The sequence below is a fragment of the Triticum dicoccoides genome, chromosome 2A (assembly GCF_002162155.2).
Source record: "Triticum dicoccoides isolate Atlit2015 ecotype Zavitan chromosome 2A, WEW_v2.0, whole genome shotgun sequence".
Lineage (NCBI taxonomy): Eukaryota > Viridiplantae > Streptophyta > Magnoliopsida > Poales > Poaceae > Triticum > Triticum dicoccoides.
Genome location: NC_041382.1, coordinates 180,741,725 through 180,751,770, shown reverse-complemented (window position 1 = coordinate 180,751,770; position 10,046 = coordinate 180,741,725).

Genomic DNA, 10,046 nt, shown 5'->3' with positions numbered 1-10,046 from the left:
TGGGGAAGAGAGGAGGAAGAAGAGTCAAAGACGGGGAAGAAAGTGCATTAAATCTCAATTCTACTAGTACTACTACCATGATGTACCGTCCTTCGGAGTGTAAATAGTTACGCCGATGACATGTGGGTCTACCTCAAGAGGGCCCATATGTCAATTAATGGAGGAGAGAGCTGTGTAGGCATATTTGCGGAAGGGTGCTCCACTGGCAAACATGATGGCAGTACTGGGTAAGGCTGATTTAGTAACACCAACATGCTGGTTCAGCTTATTAATTAAGTGTCTCATCTGCTGCAGCGTGTATTGTCACTTCACTGTGAAGACTAGTTGAATAGTTCTCTCTGACCGAGATGGAGAATAATGGATCGCGAAGACTTCATATCTACAGTATCCCTTTGCATGTACACTCATCCTGTCCAACAAGATGAAACATTGGCCAAGGCACCCGGCGCCAATAATGTAGGAGTACTAGTACTACTGCAATTCCGGTTTATAGGGCTCAATTCAAAAATCTCATCAACCAAGGTAGATGATGAGTGGTGGAATAATTTTTGTAGTTTGCAAAAACACTCAATTAATGCACTCGTTTTCCTCAAAAAATTGTGTTTACCAATGCATTAATTTTGTGTCAAACTTTGACCATCTACTCCCTCCATCCAGGTGAATAAGTCATCTTTGGTTGTGCACCATGACCAAGGAGGGAAAAACAAGAGAACTTAATGTTTATTTGCTACTCCCTCTATTCCTAAATATAGTCTTTTTAGACATTCCAATGAAATACAACATACAGATGTATATAGACATATTTTAGAGTGTAGATTCACTCATTTTGCTCTATACGTAGTCACTTGTTGAAATCTCTAGAAAGACAAATACTCCGTATTTGGGAACGGAGGAAGGCTTTTACTCTATATTTGGGAACAGAGGGAGTATCACCATATGGAGGGAATAGAGGAAGCTTGAAATATGAACATGTCAATGGGAGGGAGTAAAAGCCTCATGCATGCAACATGCAACACTCTCACGTACACATGGACGCACGCAACACTCGGGCACCCATGCGACACACAGCACATGACGCAACACACACGCTCACGCTCAAGTGCTCAACCTACTCCCTACGTCCGTGAAAGACTATACGTTGACCGCCAATGTATTTTTCTCGTTTCAAATTAAGCCATATTAATTGGCAAGGACACAATATGGACTAGTACTAGTACTACTTTGATGTGTCCCGTGAACTCGCCGAACGATGAGAAGCTTGCTTACTACGCCTCTCCCTGGCCCACACGCGTGGTGGCTCGCAGGACGAGGAGAGGGTTTTGACTACAGTGCCCTCTCCCTCTCCCTCTCGCTCGCCCTCGCCCTCATGGTGGATGTGCAGTAGTTCAATCGGTGTCAGATTGCCAGAAGCATATTGTACTGTAGTGTCATCATTGTTGGACCTTACGAAGAGATGAAGAGCCAAGTGCAAGGTTCACACGAGTACGAACTGTTGAACCTCCTTAAATGGTAAAGATCCGAGCGCAAGGTTTTATAGGAGTTGTCGTCCTAGTGGGAGTATACTACAACTATAGCAAACGATGCTACTGTATGATGCCGCCACGTCACCTATATCCAAAGTTGTGCCACCTTTTTTTTCTCAAAGAGCATGTTGGAGTACGTGCAACAACCACACAAGTTGCACATACACATAACACATTTACTAGTAATAAATTCTAAAGGACAAATGCCAGTATGCCACACAAGTTCATCTCCAATTCATGTGATAAATTTGTGCACGACTAGTCTACATATATTCACAACGCTACCGTTCACAATTTACCATACTCCACTTACACGTTATATATGGGCTAACATGTCCTCCTTCAGGTTCCAGTCCCAGGTGTTCTTCATGGATGGCACGATACATAGAGGTGGGCAAGGGGAATCATTGTCGCGGCTTTCTAGTCCGGTTCCACACGATGGAGACTCATCCAAGCTGAAGCGGCATAAATCAGGGATAGCGTGTCCCAGCATGTCGTTCATCCAGCGGTGCGCACTGAAGACACAACCATGCTTCATGAACGGCACACCTTCGATGTCGTGCACGAAAGGTGGCATCCACTTTACAATGGGGTAGCTGTCCCCAATGAAAAGCGAGTACTCTCCGAGAGTGTTCCTCGGCACCCACGTAGCATCACGGGGGTCGAACTCGGCGCCGTTCATCTGGTACATGTGGCATCTCAAATCTGGTCACATGGTGACGTACATAGTCAAGGTCCATGCATAATAATGTTGTGCTCAAATATGGCGGTCAGTAATACTGTGCAGCAAATAGTACTACTCCAGTATAGTGGAAGTAAAATAACTAGCTTATTATATATAGCCGCTCTTGGCTACATGGATGAGATAGTAAGACATGGAAAAACAAAAATGGTGGCAGCTAGTGGGTTCAAGTCTTCAAGGGCCTAGCTAGCTATACGCGTCCTCCAAGGTAAAAAGTACTCCTACTAGTACTAGTAAGTCTAGTACAACAATTAAAGAGAAGGTGAGAGGGTTAAAAAATATAATACTAAATGGAATACCTGGGTAGATGGTGACGGTCCAATCATGGTAGATTGTGTGACCATGTTGCACATCAGTGGTAACATGGGTAACGACAGCTAAGATAGTTGATCCCAATATGCCAAAGTCAGCTACAAGGTTCCAGGTTAGACCGAATCACGGATGCAAGTGCACATCCAGGATCAGCGATCTTATTTTGATTGGGGGATGACTGGTCCCTGCAAAATAATGGAGTACCGTTAGGGATGCAAATTATGGTTTGTGCATTCCGTTTGTAATATCCCGTAGCATAGTATGACAACCAGATGAAACAAGTCCCCTGGCTTGTCACTGTGATGATGCGGCCTAGATGGCGCACGACGTCTTCGAATGTGTAGGGGTACAAATCTGCCACGACCAACGTGTGCGAGCCTCTACCGTTACTGCCTCTTGCATTGATGGCAATCCTTATGTCGAACACCGCGATGAGATAGTAATCATCGTAGCCGCATCACTTTGTCGGCGGGTCCGCAATTGCTATCTTCTTCAATCTCATGTAGGCATCATCATACGTATTCAAGCCCAGCCAGTCCGGAAGGCCGATCCCAATGGTGGAGAAGGTGTCTACGGGAATGGCCGCACTGCTGTGGATATTGTGCAAAATGATGCTGGTATCCAGCCGGAGGTATGCAAGCCAATCTTCATTGGCACCGACCCAGACCTATATATAAGACGGTGTGCAGCGAAGAAATTACGGGATGGAAATGGAATAACTTAGTACTGCATGATCAAACTCCATGACTGACCTGCTCATCGGACAAAATCCGACTACCTCTCAACGTCGGGAACTCTAGCGGAGTCAACATGCAACCATGGCCAGGGAGTGGTGGACTGTTCGAAGGATTGTCCCATAGAAGAACCTTCTCCTTGAGTACGCATGGAAGAACAACAAGCATGGCCTTTTACCAAGCATGTTTAAGCACCGTCTTGAAAAAGTTGGTGCAGGAAGCACCGAGTCTTGCCGCGGTGAGGACGTTGGAGCGGCATGCGATTTCTCCAAGAGGATCGTCGTCGGTGTCAAAACCGGCGGATCTCGGGTAGGGGGTCCCGAACTGTGCGTCTAAGGCGGATGGTAACAGGAGGCAGGGGACACGATGTTTACCCAGGTTTGGGCCCTCTTGATGGAGGTAATACCCTACGTCCTGCTTGATTGTTCTTGATGATATGAGTATTACAAGAGTTGATCTACCACGAGATCAGAGAGGCTAAACCCTAAAAGCTAGCCTATGGTATGATTGTCTGTTATCCTACGGACTAAAACCCTCTGGTTTATATAGACACCGGAGGGGCTAGGGTTACACAAGGTCAGTTACAAAGGAGGAGATATGCATATCCGTATTGCCTAGCTTGCCTTCCACGCCAAGTAGAGTCCCATCTAGACACGGGACGAAGTCTTCAATCTCGTATCTTCATAGTCCAACAGTCCGGCCAAAGGATATAGTCCGGCTGTCCGGAGACCCCCTAATCCAGGACTCCCTCAGTAGCCCCTAAACAAGGCCTCAATGACGATGAGTCCGGCGCGTAGTGTTGTCTTCGGCATTGCAAGGCGGTTTCCCCCTCCGAATACACCACGAAAGAGTTTGAATACAAGGATAGTGTCCGACCCTGCAAAATAAGTTTCACACACCACCGCAGAGAGAATAATATCTCTACAAATCTAATCTGCTGACACGTTTTGATAGCATGACATCACACCACGGCCCGGTCACTATTTGAACCATTTTTCTTTAACCAGCCCCGCACATAACGCGAGACGGTTTCTTGACATGTCTTGTCAAAGCAGAGATCATGTTCCCCTTATCACGGGATTCTCATCAATACAAACATGGGTAACCCAACCGTATCTGTTGGTATGACTCCTAGATCTTAGGTAAGTCTCAAACGACCATGAGGAGGACGCCTGATATTCATCCCCTTTATAAAGGGACAAGGCTTTTTCTTTTTTCCCTCCCGTTCTCAATCGAATCCTTCCCCCGCCTCGAGTTCTAACACCCAAAGCTCAGGTCAGGTGCTTCGGACCTACAATCATGTCCGGATTCGGCCTTCAAGGCCGGTGGATGCCTTCCTCCGGCACGGAGGAGGACATCAAGAAGTTGCGGGAGGCCAGATATCTGACCGCCGAAATTTCGCATAGGCTGCCCGCCCCAGGGCAGGTCGTCCCTACTCCCGAACCCAACGAGAGCGTTGTGTTCGTCTCCCACTTCCTCCGAGGACTAGGCCTCGCTCTGGATCCCTTTGTTAGGGGTCTTATGTTCTATTACGGGCTGGATTTTCAGGATTTGGCCCCAGATTCCCTTCTTCACATCTCGTCATTTATTGTTGTATGTGAGGCCTTCCTCCGCATTACCCCTCACTTTGGCTTGTGGCTCAAGACCTTCGATGTGAAGCCAAAGATGGTCGAGGGGCAGTACGCAGCGTGCGGAGGTGCTCTAATAAGAAAAATTGCTAACGCTCCATGGCCAAAGGGTTCCTTTCCAGAGGTGTCCGGATTGTGGCAACGGGAGTGGTTTTACGTCACAGCTCCCCGAAGTGCCAAATGGGTAGCTGCCCCCACCTTTTGCTCCGGCCCTCCACCACAACTCATGTCATGGATCAGCAGGGGGCTGAGCTGGGTTCCAGCCAAGGACGTGCCAATACTGCAGAGCCATATCCGAGATCTATTCGAGGGAGATTTCAGTCTGGTTAGAGTAATGCAAGTTATGCTGGTTCGTCGAGTCCAGCCTTGCAAACGCCAGCCCCTCCGCATGTGGGAATTCAACCCGGAAGGACCGCACACTATTCAACATTTCCTCAGCATGACGCACGAGGATATGTACAAATCGTTCTTCGGACCCCAAATAGAGTGTCCGGACACAACCAAGGATGTGGGCCTGAGCTGCAACCGCCCCGCTACCCAAGTAAGTAATCCCATGGCCAAACACACTGTCCTTTTATTTATCATGACATCATTCTGAAGAATCGCTCTTTGACCAGGACTGGATAACAAAGGCAAAGATGATCCGGTGTTCGGCCCCCCTTCCTGAAGGCTTGGACAATCCGGTGCTGGAAAAGATGCTCGAGCCAGCACCTTGTCTAGTGCCCTCAAAGGAAGATGAAGGGGGGAATAAAGAGGGCGAAAGAGGGCCTCCATCACTACCTATTCCAATCAACGGAATGAGCACCTCCGCGAGGGAGGATAACCAAGGGGAAGAATTTAACATTCTCTCTCCCCGGGGAAGGAACAGGACTACCTCTAAAGATCCCGAAACTAAGGTTTCCAAATGGGAGAAGAAATCTCCACCAGAGGGTCTTGCCTCGGAGGGTATTCTTGCCGCACAATGTCCGCGTGGGGATAAGCCCTCTATCGAGCTGTAAGTAATCAAAAAGTACTTAATAGTGAGGATATCCTATCTTACTTCCGAAGACAATAACCGATGCTTATAAATTATAGTCCAGATCGCAGCCCTTCTCGACAAAGTTCATCTTCGGGGGATCTTCTTCGGAGATGATGGAGAGCGAAATGCCTCCCCCGGACTCCCCAGCTCAAGAACCGGGCGACCTTGAAGTGTCATCGCGAAGGTATCTCCAGATCCACTAGGGCCAGAGAATAACCCTTTGGCTGCCCGGCATCCCCAGTATCCGGCTCCTTAGGGGAGCGGCAGCAAGGGTCCGTACAGTGTGCGGTCGGACGCGCTGAAGGATCTTCTGGGGCAAGCTGTTGTCTCGGAAGTGCATCATACGCTAATGGGTACGGTGATTGAAAGGATTTCACCCGCTGAAAGCGGTTTGCACGAAGCTTTTATGAGTCTGCTGAAAGGCTTCGAGGTACGTGAAACAATGTATGCCTTTAACAGTACCGCATACATTAGGTATGACCATGCAGATATTAGCCCCTGAGACTCTGGTTGTCGTTGGGAACGGCGACAAACAGATGATCATAGTCGCAGGTAATAACCAGATTGCATTTATGTGCAGGTGGTTGAAGCTCCGGTGGCTAGCCGGACTGATGGGTTTGCCGAACTAAAGCGGCAACTGGATGTGGCAGATGCCGACATCGTGCTTGTCAACAAGCGGCTTGACGAGGCACAGGGTGAGTGATTTTTCTGGTGATCGTCACATAATAAGAGCAGCATGATGCCAGTATCTTTAATATGTTGTGACTGTAGATGGAGCAGCCACCATGGAGACCCTTCGGGCGGAGCTTGCCCAAGCCAAGGAGCAAGCAAGGAGTAGCAATGCGGCCGCTTTACATGCGGCCGAAGAGTTAAGGGCCGAATAGGCCGCACATTGCGAGAGCAAAGAAAAAATAGCCAAGATGGCTATAGAGTTAAAAGATGCTGCTGACCGTTACCGGCTTCTTGAAGAAGAAAACCGGGTGGCTGCCAAGGAAGCTCGCTCCAAAATTAGACCAACGAAGGAGGAGCTGAATCAAGCTGCAGATATCGTGTCTGGGAAGCCCTTCTTGTTGCAGACTAAGTTCGGAGATCCGAAGTATGCTCCTATGGACCGGCTATGGAGTTCTGCAGACGTGTACATGGATTTGGCTGCAAGTGCTGCTATTGCAGCCGAGTACTTCAAGGATTAGAAAGGTCCCGAAGTGGAAAAGCTGTTCTGGTCACAGTTTCACGCTCCAGTCCGTCCGCTGCTGCTGAATGAGTGATTGACCGGTTGGGCCGAGCTCCATAGGTTGTCCGGACTTGCCATGAGGTCCGTTGTGGATCACCTGTGGCCAGGAGGGCCAAGGCCGAGTAGCTACTTTAGCTTAGTGCAACAATTCCTTGAAGCTGTGCCACACATCGATGCTGTAAAGAGATCAACATGCATAGAAGGTGCGCGGATGGCCCTTGCCCGTGTCAAAACATACTGGGCGGAGATGGAGGCCACCACTGTTGCGGCACAGGGTTCGGCCATAGGCCGAGTGGCTGCCGAGCACTACTTTGAAGAAGTCCTTGAAGGCGCTCGTTCGATAGAGGCTTAGTGCTCGAAGAATATTATTTTCCAGTGACATGTAGTCCCATTGTACAAACAATGTTTTTCTGAATTAATCAAGGCTGTATTTATACTTTTGCCCGAAAGTACTATGATGCCTCCTATGCGGCCGTTTATGTATATATGTATATAACCTGAAAGTTTGCAGTTGTCGGCTTCCGCCCCCACACAAATAATGCGAGGGTGTTCGCAAAAGATGCATATCCACACTTGATCCAACGTCTTGGTCCGTTAAGGAGGTGATAACGTAGCGAACGAGGCAATCAGACTATATTGCTTTAACACTTTCACTTAGCCATAGGAGTTTGACAGTGGGGCTACTATATAGCCCTTGGTACTTCTGCGCTCGTCCGAATACGGTGCACGTACATACATGACCAGGAAACGGTCCTTCATTAATGCGGATGAATCCCGAAGATTCTGATTAGTCATCGAGTGGTTGACCAGTCTCTCGCTATATCATGACAGTCAGTTTTCGGCTTTCTCTACTGAGGTGCTCATCCAGATGAACCAGGGCACAATCGTAGTAGTTCTCCCAGTGCTACCTTAGCCGATATAACGGAACATAAGGTACCAAAACGTGGGAGCCAGGCAAACCCAACATTTGACCAAAGACATGATTCGGAGCTGATGCATATAGGGCAAAACTCGTGACGCCGAACACTCCCTAAGGTGTTTGGTCTTTATAACATATACCGGGCTAAACAATGCCCTTTATAAGAAACCCCGTGTGTCCAGGTACGTGCAAAATCCTGGCGTGGCCACATGCCAATACCGCCGGCACCCTTCTCGGTTGTGTGGAGTATCCGGAGGATGAGAGCAACAAGAGATAGTAAAAAAGGTTTACGCAGGGCCTTAATCTAAAAAGAAACCTTTGGGCGGGTCCCTGCTGCACGTCTGCGCCCGTGTCTCCGTTGTGCCGTGTCCTGGACGGGTGTAGCATAATTGTAACCTGCAAAAGGAAAGAACTTAGGTGAAAGTTGCCGTGCCGAAAAGAAGAATGAGTTATCAGAATTCCAGAGAAGCCTAGTTGAGCCGGGCTGGCCCTGATTACACGCGGGAAGCCCCTAGTATCATTTTATGAGGGTTCGAAAACCAATCTCATGCAAGTATGATGGAACGCCGGACTCGTCTAACCGTGTCTGTGGTCTTGATGACCCGCCATTTTTTCTGGTTGGTGAGGCCGTCTAGTGTGCGGCTGTTAGAGCCGCCGCGTCCTCTTCCGTACATGAAGAACAGTTGGTATTTCTGCTAACTGTAATGATGCCTCGTGGACCGGGAATCTTGAGCTTGAGAAAAGCATAATGCGGTATTGCGTTAAAGTGAGTGAAAGCCCCCCTTCCGAGTAGTGCTTGAAAATCACTTCGGAATGGAGCGATGTGAAAAGTTAACGTTTCACTTCGGAAGTTATCGGGAGAACTGAATGGCACCTCTAGTAGTAGAGAGCCCGTGCAGTGGGCCTCTTGGCTGGGTATTACTCCCTTGAAGGTAGTATTACTGTGGCTTATTTGTGTCGGGTCTATCCCCATTTGGCGGACTGTGTCCTGATATATTAGATAGAGATCACTGCCGCCATCCATGAGGACCCTTATGAAATGGTACCCGTTTATTATTGGGTCTAACACCAAGGCCGTCAGTCCTTCGCGCCGGACATGTGTATTGTGATCCCTACGATCAAAAGTGATCGGGCAGGCCAACCAGGGGTTGGACCTAGGGGTGACGGGCTCTATGGCGCGTGTGCCTCGGAGTGCGTGATTGCTTCTCCTCCTTGTCACATGGATCACGTTTACTGTTTTAACCTCCCGTGGGAACTTTTTCTGTCCTCCGATGCTTTGCTGGCGAGGTTCATCCTCGTCTTCGCTTGGTGTCTCTTCCCCTTTGTGTTCGGCGTTTAGCTTACCGGCCTGCTTAAAGACCCAACATTCTCTATGGGTATGATTTGCAGGTTTGTCTGGGGTGCCGTGAATCTGACAGAGTTTGTCAAGAATTTTGTTTAGGCCAGATTGTCCTTCTCTGCTGCCTTTGAAAGGCTTTTTCCGCTGAACTGGTCGGGAGCCCCTGAATCCGGCGTTTACCGCCGTGTTATCTGGGCTACCTTCTTTACTTCGACGCTTGTTTTTGTTGCGTCGTGGTTTACCATTGCCATCCCTTACTTCGGATGTGCTTGGGTTGCTGGTGCTGCTACAGGACAACCAGTTGTCCTCGCCCGCACAAAAGCGGGTCATGAGGCTTGTTAGGGCTGCCATTGTTCTCGGTTTTTCTTAACCAAGGTGTCTAGCGAGCCATTTGTCTCGGACGCTGTGTTTAAAAGCTGCTAAGGCTTCGGCATCCAGACAGTCGACTATTTAGTTCTTCTTGGTGAACCTGTTCCAAAGCTTTCGGGCGGACTCTCCGGACTGTTGGATTATGTTACTTAAATCGTCTGCATCCGGAGGTCGGACATAAGTCCCTTGAAAATTGGTCCGGAAAGCGTCCTCGAGCTCCTCCCAACTTCC